Below are 10326 nucleotides of genomic sequence, written 5' to 3'. Positions count from 1 at the left end.
ACGATCTATTGCAGAGATGTTATCGTTGTTACCCGCAGGCGCATTTCATCTCGGCGGCATATTTGCTGGACGATAATTCCAAATTAGTACTCGAGGTATAGAAGTTCTTACGGAATTAGCTAGTTAGGCAGTTAGTATAGCACCTACTCAAGTCCTATACGTCACTTCCTAACAGTCAGTTTATCATACCCTCTAAGCAAGGGTTTCAAATATAGCATAATGATAACCAACGCATTACGCTAGCAAGCTCACTCACAAAAGCTTAAGCAAACACATGCAGGGAAACACAAATATTGATCATACTATTCAACGACCAGAATCGTGAGATTCTGCAGAGTAAAAGTGAAATACCCCCTTCTTATGCTACTCGACCTCCATTCCAACTCCGCTCCGAACTTGTACTCATTGAGCTGTAACAATGACTTAGGTTGGTCTTAACGAACCTAAGCTGACTTCGAAACTTGGTTAACTCGAAACTAGAGCTGACTCGAAAAAGTTTGACTTAGGATTCTGACTCGAAACAGGGCTCTGATACCAACTTGTAACACCCCGACTCGGCTATACCGAACAACCGGAGTAGTTACCGCCACACCTAGACTAAACCCAATCACATACAGATAGGATTCATTCTAGATGCACAGGCTAATGATAAGAAAACGATACCGTATCATCGTAACCATCATAACTTGATATGCATTTTTATAGCATCAGCAAAAGAGAAGCTAAACTAGCTACTAACATGTACCATGGTTTAGTTACAGCCCATCAAGAGAGTTTGAGCTAGACCCGACCTTACTAGCCATCTCAGAACTAGAATGGCTACAAAAGATATATACACAAAAAGGCCAGACTTGACTTCCCACCCTAGGCACTATCTAGTCTAACGAGTGGTACACCGGGCCAGTATACGTGCCCCAAACGAGATGCCACTCACCCTCGAACCAGGTGATGTGGTCCAGGAAGTTGCAAGTGTTGATGTACATCATCCACTCCTCATGATAATCCGGAGGACTCGGGTCCCACGGATAGGGGTAGCGAACGACAAACTCAAGGGGGTCACTCTCAGGTAAAACCTCCATGGGATAAAACCCATAGCTCGCCTGAATGACATCCATAGGACACCACGGATCGACGGGGGTAGGAGACCAAACAGGTACCACTGGTGAGACCGGAGTGGAAACGGGGTCAGGAGTACAAGCCAGAACTGGAGGGTTTGGAGCATAGCCGGGAACAAACGGGTCATCATCTGATAGGTACTGTACATAGTCGTCATAATCTAAAACGGGGAACACAAACTCTGATGGATCAGAGTCCTCGGGGCTGCACGAGCCCACGCTAGATTGCATCTGATAAAGGACACAATGAAGTGTAGTTAGCACGACGGCTAAGTAAGGAAATCAATTGTAATTCAAAAGTAAACAAAGGTTTTGGAAATATAATAATAATTTGAAAGCTGTAAGCTTTACCCATAAGTTGAAATCTACCTGCAACCAGATTAACAACAAAAGAAAGTATAGCATAGCGTATGAGTGACATCANTAGTTACGGAGTAACTAAATTTTCATAGTTAGAAAAATTTACTTAGTTTCCCCCTGGATATTGCAAGGCATTCTCGGAATATTTTCAAGAACCTCGGACCACGGCATTCATGCCTTCCGCAGGTCGAACATCTCAATAACCTCGGGCCACGGCACTCATGCCTCCCGCAGGTCAAACATCTCAACAACTTCGGGCCACGGCTCACAAGCCTCCCGCAAGTCAAACATCTCAACAACTTCTTTCTTTCCTTGAGTTTAATTAGTATTTTCACATGATGTCTCAAAACAATTATTCTCATCCAAATATGTTTCCAAAAATACCCGTATTTGTCAAATGACTTTTCACCATAAATTCCCAAGTGACAAGGGACACACTTGTTTCTTAAAAACACGATTTTTCTCCAAATTGATGAACATAATTTGCAAAATAATATTTGAATTTTCAAAAAAAATTGACTCGGTTGCCCGTAAGCCTTCCAAACATCATAACATTCAGGAGCAAAAGCATCGGAAGAAAGTTCGGTCGAAAACGGATCCGCGTCGCGCAGACTCGCGGATGTCCGCAACGCCGGACACACGGCGTCCGAGCCGCGTCCGCCCGTTCGGCTTAATGCCGAAATACTGGACCACGGACGCGCGTCCGTGGTCGCGTCCGGCCTTTCGGCCGTGACGCCGAAACATTGGACATCGATGGACGCGCGGTAGACGCGCGTCCACGGCCGCGTCCATCCGAATCTGCCAACTTCGGGCAGTAAAAACCGGGTTACAACGCCTCGATTCTTCACTATTTCCACAAGTATAGGCCTATATGGACATAAACACAACATATACATGCATAAAGTAGCTATGAACATGCATACAAAAATTACCAAAATTCAAAGTGTAGTCCTTTGAGCCAACTTGTAGATCCACAAACTTAACACATAAATTTCACATAAAATTCCTAGTCACATGATTTACTAGCATTTGTTCATTTTCAAATGACTAAACCAACTTAAGGGATTCCTTACCTCCCAAGTAGATTTTTAATACCGTAGAAAAGTTGTGATCTTCTCCTTCGAAAATCTCACCGAAGATCCTAAACAATAATTAAGGGATTCCTTACCTCCCAAGTAGATTTTTAATACTGTAGAAAAGTTGTGATCTTCTCCTTCGAAAATCTCACCGAAGATCCTAAACAATAATCACCATAATAACAACATTTTCATGAATCATTAGCTTAAACTTAAGTTCTAGGGAGGATTCTAGCCATATTAACCGAAGAAAACCAAAGTTGTACCTATTATGGAAGCACTTGTGTTGAAGAAAATAGCTATGGAGTTCTTGGATCTAAGAGGAAGATGATAATTTTTTCTCTTTTCTTTTCCTTCTTGATTTTTCGAAAATGAGAGTGGGAGTGATGGGAAAGATAACTTGAAGCTTAAGCCAACTAGTATGATCATCCCATACCTTTATATGACAATTAATATTTAATTACCATGTGGTAATAATGGTGACACTTGTCAAAATTCCATGGTAGATCATGAAGAGTAGGATTTATTTTGCCAGTTTGGGATTAAATCAGATAAAAGTTCGGAGGATTATAACTTAATTAGGGAAAATTCTAATACCAAAATTATTTTAAAAATAATCCCGTCATTAACCACTAAAATCGGGAAATTTTCGGTATCTCGCGAAATACAGTGGTACATCCTTAATCGTTGAGTAGGAATTTGATTCTTACAGTCCATTTAATTTTCACTTGAACTGAGTAGGAAGTTCAGGCTTAATCGTATCATGCTTAATAATCCATTTCCTAGGAAAATTCGAACTGTATATACATCCTTAAAAATTTTTCGGTTCGTGACCAGTACGTAGATCGCAGCTTATTAATTACTAGTCTAAAAAAAAATTCTTTCGAAGTACCGAGAGATCTTCTCGTAAATGTCATAGCCTAAAAAAAAAATTTTCGAACCCTAATCTTATTGGAATAGACGAGGGGTTACAAGGCCACCAGAGGTCGGCCCGAGCGACAAGAGGTAGAAGGAGCACGGTCGACCCGGGCTACCAAGTCCGCCTTGGGACGCCTAAGCACACTAGTTCTAGTTCGTGACCACTTTGACTTTGGACTCTCCCCACGAAGCACCATTGGCCTAGTGTAGGCTCCCAAGCCCAGAGCCCCGCGCTCAACCAATGCCCTGAACAGGCTTCGCGAGTTGAACAGTCCGGTGAAACTCGTGGCCGACCCTCGAGCTCCCACCATAGCAAGGTAGAGCAGTTACGTAGGCGAATGGATGAACTTCAATGAAGGATAGAAACGCGAGAGAGAGATCGCCAGAAGCTAGGTGATGTTGACCACCCCCTTCACGAAGGACACCATGGCCGAGGGACTTTCGCTTCCTAACCATCAAGCCCTACAGAGGGTCAGCATACCCCAAAGCTCATCTCAATAGGTACCGAGCTGTCATCATGATGACTGGGGTGAGCGATGCCGTCAAGTGCTAGGGTTTCTTCGCTACCCTCGATGGCCAAGCCCAAGACTGGTTCACATCCTTACCCGAGGGGCCCATCTCGGCCTTTTCCGACCTCTCGGGGCAGTTCTTATCATACTTTGCAAGTAGTATCCCCAAGAAGAAGCAGTTTTTCCACTTGTGTAAGTTGGGTCAGTGGAACTCGAAAACCTTGGCCGATTACTTGTTCAGATGGAAGAAGGAAGCGAGGTCGGTCGCGAACTTCAATGAGAATGCGGCCATACCGATCTTCACTTGTAATGTTCGATTTGGACCGTTCCACCGCGACCTTGTCCAAAATCCCCCAAAGACGTATATTACATTGATGGACTGTGCAACAAGGTTCGCCGAGGCGGAAAGGAAGAAGAAGGAGGAGGAGGGACGAGGTCGGTAGGACAAAGCACCCTAAGAAGACAGCCGGGACCAAGGGCCGCGGTTGTCCCCATTGCGTTGTCTGACTCCATTGACGCATCTAGTAAGTGTCATCCTAGATTATGCCGAAGTCATGGGCATCGTGGAATACCCAGGTGAGTGCCTAAAGATATCATCCAATGCAGACCAGAACAAGTACTGTCGATTCCACCGACAATAGGGGCATGACACCGATGAGTGCACGGTCCTCAAGCGGCAGATTGAGGAGCTCATTCAGAGGGGTGTATTTCGTAACATTGAGTGGTGTGTGACCGCACGGCCGCACGGGAGAGCACGGCCACACCTGAACCAGGGTCAATATACAAATTTAAGTGTTATTGAAGTAATTACCCATACAAATCGTTTGTAATTTGTAAAATATACAAATTTCATTAGAAATTAGTTATACATTGTTGCAAAGAAGACAAAAGACATAATAAACTATAATTATGCACTTGAACTCCTGAAGACACAAAAATGTGCACTCGAAGATCAAAACTCTGCACTCGAAGGCACAAAGATGCGAAATCAAAGCAATTATGCTACCAAAAAAGGGAGTTATTCAATTTAAGTGTTATTGAAGCAACTACTCATACAAATCGTTTTTAAATTACACAAATTTCATTAGAAATTTAGTTATACATTATTGAAAAGAATACAAAAGCTGTAATAACATTGGCCCATGATTGTACACTTGAGAGCACAAAACTATGCACTTGAAGGCACATAAATGTGCACTCGAAAGCCAAATTTGTGCACTCCAAGGCACAAAAATGTACACTCAAAGGAAAACTATATGTTCTAAGGCAAAACATATGCATTATTCGAAGAAGGGAAAATATGCACTCAAAGAAGAAAAATGTGCACTCGAAGAAGGAAAAGTATGCACTCGAAGACAAAGACCATCTTAACTTACTTCGAGTTATTTACCATAATACCATTGCATTTTTTTAATTATCTTCATTCTGGATGGTTAATCAGAGTATAAAGTGGTGGCTAATTTTCTCTTTTTCGTTGAATCTTTGCAGGTTATGGCGTATGAAGCATGATGTTGATTTTTTGCTAGTTTTATTACTTTTACTATGAGTTGTCAACTAACTTCGGATAGACAAACTAATTGGTCCGGACCATACCACTTAGTAGGGCACATCTCACAAAGATGTTTTTCACTTAATTAATGTCTTAAACTTTGCAGGTTATTGAAATGCTAAGTGATCGGCTAACACACTCGGATGACTCACATTCTACTTCTATTGTTTCCAAATATTAAAGCTCATAGGGAAATTTATGTTGAATATTGCACTTTATGGTTGTACTCTTTTTTCCCTTACCTAAGATTTTTCTCACTGGATTTTTCTTAATCTAAGATTTTTAACGAGGTAACCAGTGAAGTCTGGTCCCCCTATACTCAACTCTTTTAACACCCCACTTTTTCCACTACCGAAAATACGAGAATTTTTTTTTTTTTACAACAGCGGAAGCATCAACACTAACAACAAAAAGGAAAAATGGGTGTTATGCCACGTTCGAGTATCTCTCTTATACTCAAACGCACAGACAAACTTATCTACCAAAAATTATTACTAATTACAACGAGTGAATTCTAATGGATTTAATTACAACTTTTATATAACTCAAAGCGATTCACTCTCATGTCAATGCCATGTCATCAATTCCTGCAAAATAACTAAAGAGTGGAAACAAAGTCAGCACGACGGCTGGTAAGACTTACTCCACCCCGTAAAACATTTTACACATAGCATATTGGGGCACATAAATTTCCACATAATAAATTTCAACCCCTTAACATGGCATTATATAACATTCCTTCATATACAACTTTTCATATTTGATAATCATATATCAACACATCACATAAAAATAATCACTTTTTATAATTCCACTTAATACCATAAATTACCACCATTTAATCATTATTCATAAAAATCTTCATATATCCTTTATCCAAAAATTCTTATAATCATTCTCAAAACTTTTCATAATATCATCACTGCTCAAAATTTCTTAAAAACTTTATTTTGTGCCATATTTGCACACCACAAAAACGCATATGGAAGAACACAATTATCAAGCAAATGAGACAGGATGATTTATTCATAGACCCTAGTGAATAGTAACCACAACTAAACACTACGCAAATTTCTCATTTAAATGGGACAGGGTCCTGTATAATTAGGCCCTTAGTGAACGGTGCTTTCCACACATCTGAACACTCCGCACTTTCCCATTTTCATGGAAACTGGACTCTAACCTTAAGTGTGCACACCCCCAAATTGAGGATTCCAAGCCTCCCTAGGTAGTTACCAGCCCAAGTAGCCAGGATATGTTTCTACTGACTACCCTGTTCATTCTAACCAACAGGACAACCATATGTTGACCAAGTACCCGTGGATTGTTCCTACCGGGCTACTCCTAGCATTTATCATGCAACACATATCATATCTTCCATTAGTTTTGAAAATCATTTATATATGATAAAATATAGCCCTTAGGCTCAAAAAATCATTTATCCAAAAATAATCAATTTTTCTCAAATTTCGAAATTTAATTTATGCCACATAAATTCATCATCTTCCAATAATTCCATCAATTATAAATATCTATAAATTTCAAAATTTCACCACATATCATAAGTACAATCATTATCAATCATATCACAAATTTCATATAATAGAATATCACATATACACATATTAAATAATTTGATTGGGGTAAATAAATTTTGAGTAGACATAAGTCTTACTACTTCATAATCCATATAAACACAATAATTTTCTTAAGTCTTGTACTCATAATCTCACAAAATCAATTAAGCATAATATCACATAAGCACATATTAAATGATTTGATTTGGGTAAATAATTTTGGATAGACATAAATCTTACCTATAACAAACTCTTCTACTTCACTTGCTAAATTCTTCTCTCACACATATATGATTTCTCTCCTCACTTCTCCTGATTTTTCCTCACCACACAACCCCACTATTTATAGGCAAAAAGGGAAAGGAAGACAAGTCTTGAAGAGAAAGACATAGGGGGGTCCAAATGGTTTACTACACTTAGTCATGTTAGGAAAACTTTGAAGATCGGTATAGCTGCTTTCTCATCGAAGTTCGCAACTGACCTCGCTTCCTTCTTCCATCTGGACAAATAATCAGCCAAGGTTTCCGAGCTCCACTAATCCAACTTACACAAGTTGGCGAACTGCTTCATTTGGGGATACTACTTGCAAAATATGATAGGAACTGCCCTAAGAGATCGGCAAAGGCTGAGATGGAACCCTCAGGTAAGGATGTGAACCCGTCTTGGGCTTGGCCATCGAGGGTTGCAAAGAAACCCCAGCACATAACGGCATCGCTCGCCCCGTCATCATGATGACAAATCGATACCTATTGAGATGAGCTTTGGGGTCGGCCAACCCCGTGTAGGGCTTGATGGTTGGGAAGCGAAAGTCCCTCGATAGAGGCTTGGCCATGATGTCCTCCGTGAAGGGGGTGGTCAACACCACCTAGGCTCTAACGACGCTTCTCGCGTTTCTATCCTTCGCTAAAGCTCATCCATTTGCCTACGTAACTACTCTACCTCGCTACGGTGGGAACTCGAGGGTCGGCTACGACTTTCACCGGACTATTCCACTCGCAAGGCCTGTTCACGTTGTGGTTGAGCGCGGCGCTCTAGGCTTGGGAGCCTACGCAAGGCCGACCCCTCAGCAAGTGCACCGTGGGGGGTCCAAAGTCAAGACGATTACGAACTGGAACCCGTGTGTTTAGGCATCCTAAGGCAGAATTGGTAGCTCGGGTCGGCCGTGCTCCTTCTACCTCTCGTCGACGACCTCTGGTGGCCTCATACCCCCCCCCCTCGTCTTACCGAGGGTCAAGGTGAATTGACCTCCCCGTCGAGATGAGGTTCGGGTGTACGAGATCGAAGGGTACTCAGACCATCTTCACGCCTGATGGGTTGGGGCTAGGTGGAGGAGCCAAGAGGCCTCCTTGGAGCCCATCCACAAACTGTGTCAATAAAACAGTAGCTTGCTGAAACGCGGCCACCCACCTCTTAAAAGCCTGGGCTGGAGGTGGAGCGGGTGGGGTCGACCCTGCTTGACAGTTGTTGTTGATCAGATCCCTGAGGTCCCCAGTTGACCTCACGGGCAGTGTTTGCCGACTCGCCGCCCCGTTTGGATCATTGGCACGGGAGAGAGCGCGAGTACCACGCGAGTTGTGGGAATTGTTGGAGTTAGATCCTAACCTTGCCATAGCTAGTGAAAAAAATAGTACGCTCGAGCCTGACGTCAAGCTCTCAATGAAAGCACCAATAATGGATTTTAGTAACCTGAGTGGTCCGAATTACAAAACCCAATTATATCGGGAGTATGACAAATGTAAGAATTAACAAGGAATGCTGTAATTATTGGACAATTAAGGTGTATCGTGGAGATAATCTTTGTATTAATGACAAATAATGCTATTACAAGGGTAGGACTCGTGTAATAACAAGACAAAAGTATTCTTCAAACATATCGTTTCCTTGATTGGACACTAGTTTGCGTTTTTATACTAAAATCGGCCAAACAAATCCGTAGAAAACGAAGGGAAGCCTTCCCAACGGCCTTGGACCACACCAGACGCCGCATGATCCAAGCAACCGTGGACCAAAAAACCCCGCCACTTGACCAAGGGCTAACCTCGGCCAGGGTGGCTGACCTTGGCTGAGGTTTGACCTCGGCCATAATTATTTGCTCCGAACCCGTTCTGCATTGTTTGCGCTCCGCATCCATTCGTGATTATTCCATCACTATTATTTTTTAGCATCCCTTCTCCTTCGACAAGTTATGTGGAGCGGAGTGAAAATATCTGACCTTTCTTTTTGCATCACATACCAATGAGACCCATAAATACAACACAAGTAAGACCCTTGTTGGTAGGGGTGGGAATAGGCCAAGCCTCTTTGTAGGGGTCTATGTCCTGGCCTAATTAAGGCCTAGTTAGGCCTATCTCGTTTAGTTAAAAGGTTAGACTTGAGCTAATTCCAAAGCCTATTAAACTAAACAGACCAGGCCTATATATACAAGGTTTGGCCTTCAGGCCTATATGCCTGGCCTACAATCGTTATATCGTGGACCAGGGTCCACAGTGCACACTGTGGACCCTGGTCCGAAACGACATCGTTTCGAATGTTAGTAGACGGTGGATGGTGGACGCGAATGACTTTAGGGACTACACAGAATCCTTGTCTAAAATACACAGAATGACTTGAGGGAATACACAAAATATTGACACAACTACACAGAAATCATCCTCCTAACATTCGAATACACACATCACAACCTATGTTTAAGTACCCCTAACATAAATACATAGAATCGTAGTCTACAATACACAGAATGCCTTCAAAGAATACACAGAAAATGAAAACACCAAATACACAAACACATCACCTATATGTTTAAGTACCACTAACATGAATACACAGAATCCTTGTCTAGAATACACAGAATGACTTGAGGGAATACACATAATATTGACACAACTACACAGAAATCATCCTCCTAACATTCGAATACACAAAACACGGCACAACCTATGTTTAAGTACCCCTAACATGAATAAACAGAATCGTAGTCTACAATACATAGAATGCCTTCAAAGAATACACAAAATACTAACACAAATACACAGACCGGACGAAACGGGAAACATGATTTCCAAAAAAAAACAAACTGTTATTTAAAATTATCAAAACGACATTGTTTTGGTACGGGGTGCACAATCTGGTCCACGATATAAATTGCCCCTGGCCTATATATATATATATATATATATATATATATATATATATATATATATATATATATATATATATTATTTT

General features: G+C 41.5%; 1 protein-coding gene across 1 annotated transcript in view; it reads right to left on the bottom strand.

Annotated features, from left to right (window-relative positions):
• Window positions 1–5941: 5941 nt before the first annotated feature.
• The window catches only part of LOC116019358 (pentatricopeptide repeat-containing protein At3g09040, mitochondrial), a 10614-nt gene continuing 6229 nt past the window's right edge, over window positions 5942–10326 (bottom strand). The window contains exon 2 of the mRNA XM_031259535.1: window positions 5942–6125. The gene's annotated coding sequence lies outside the window, so the exon portion shown is untranslated. The remainder of the gene's footprint in view (window positions 6126–10326) is intronic.

The sequence above is a fragment of the Ipomoea triloba genome, chromosome 5 (assembly GCF_003576645.1).
Source record: "Ipomoea triloba cultivar NCNSP0323 chromosome 5, ASM357664v1".
Taxonomy (NCBI): Eukaryota; Viridiplantae; Streptophyta; class Magnoliopsida; order Solanales; family Convolvulaceae; genus Ipomoea; species Ipomoea triloba.
This window is presented reverse-complemented; position numbering and strand designations above follow the sequence as displayed.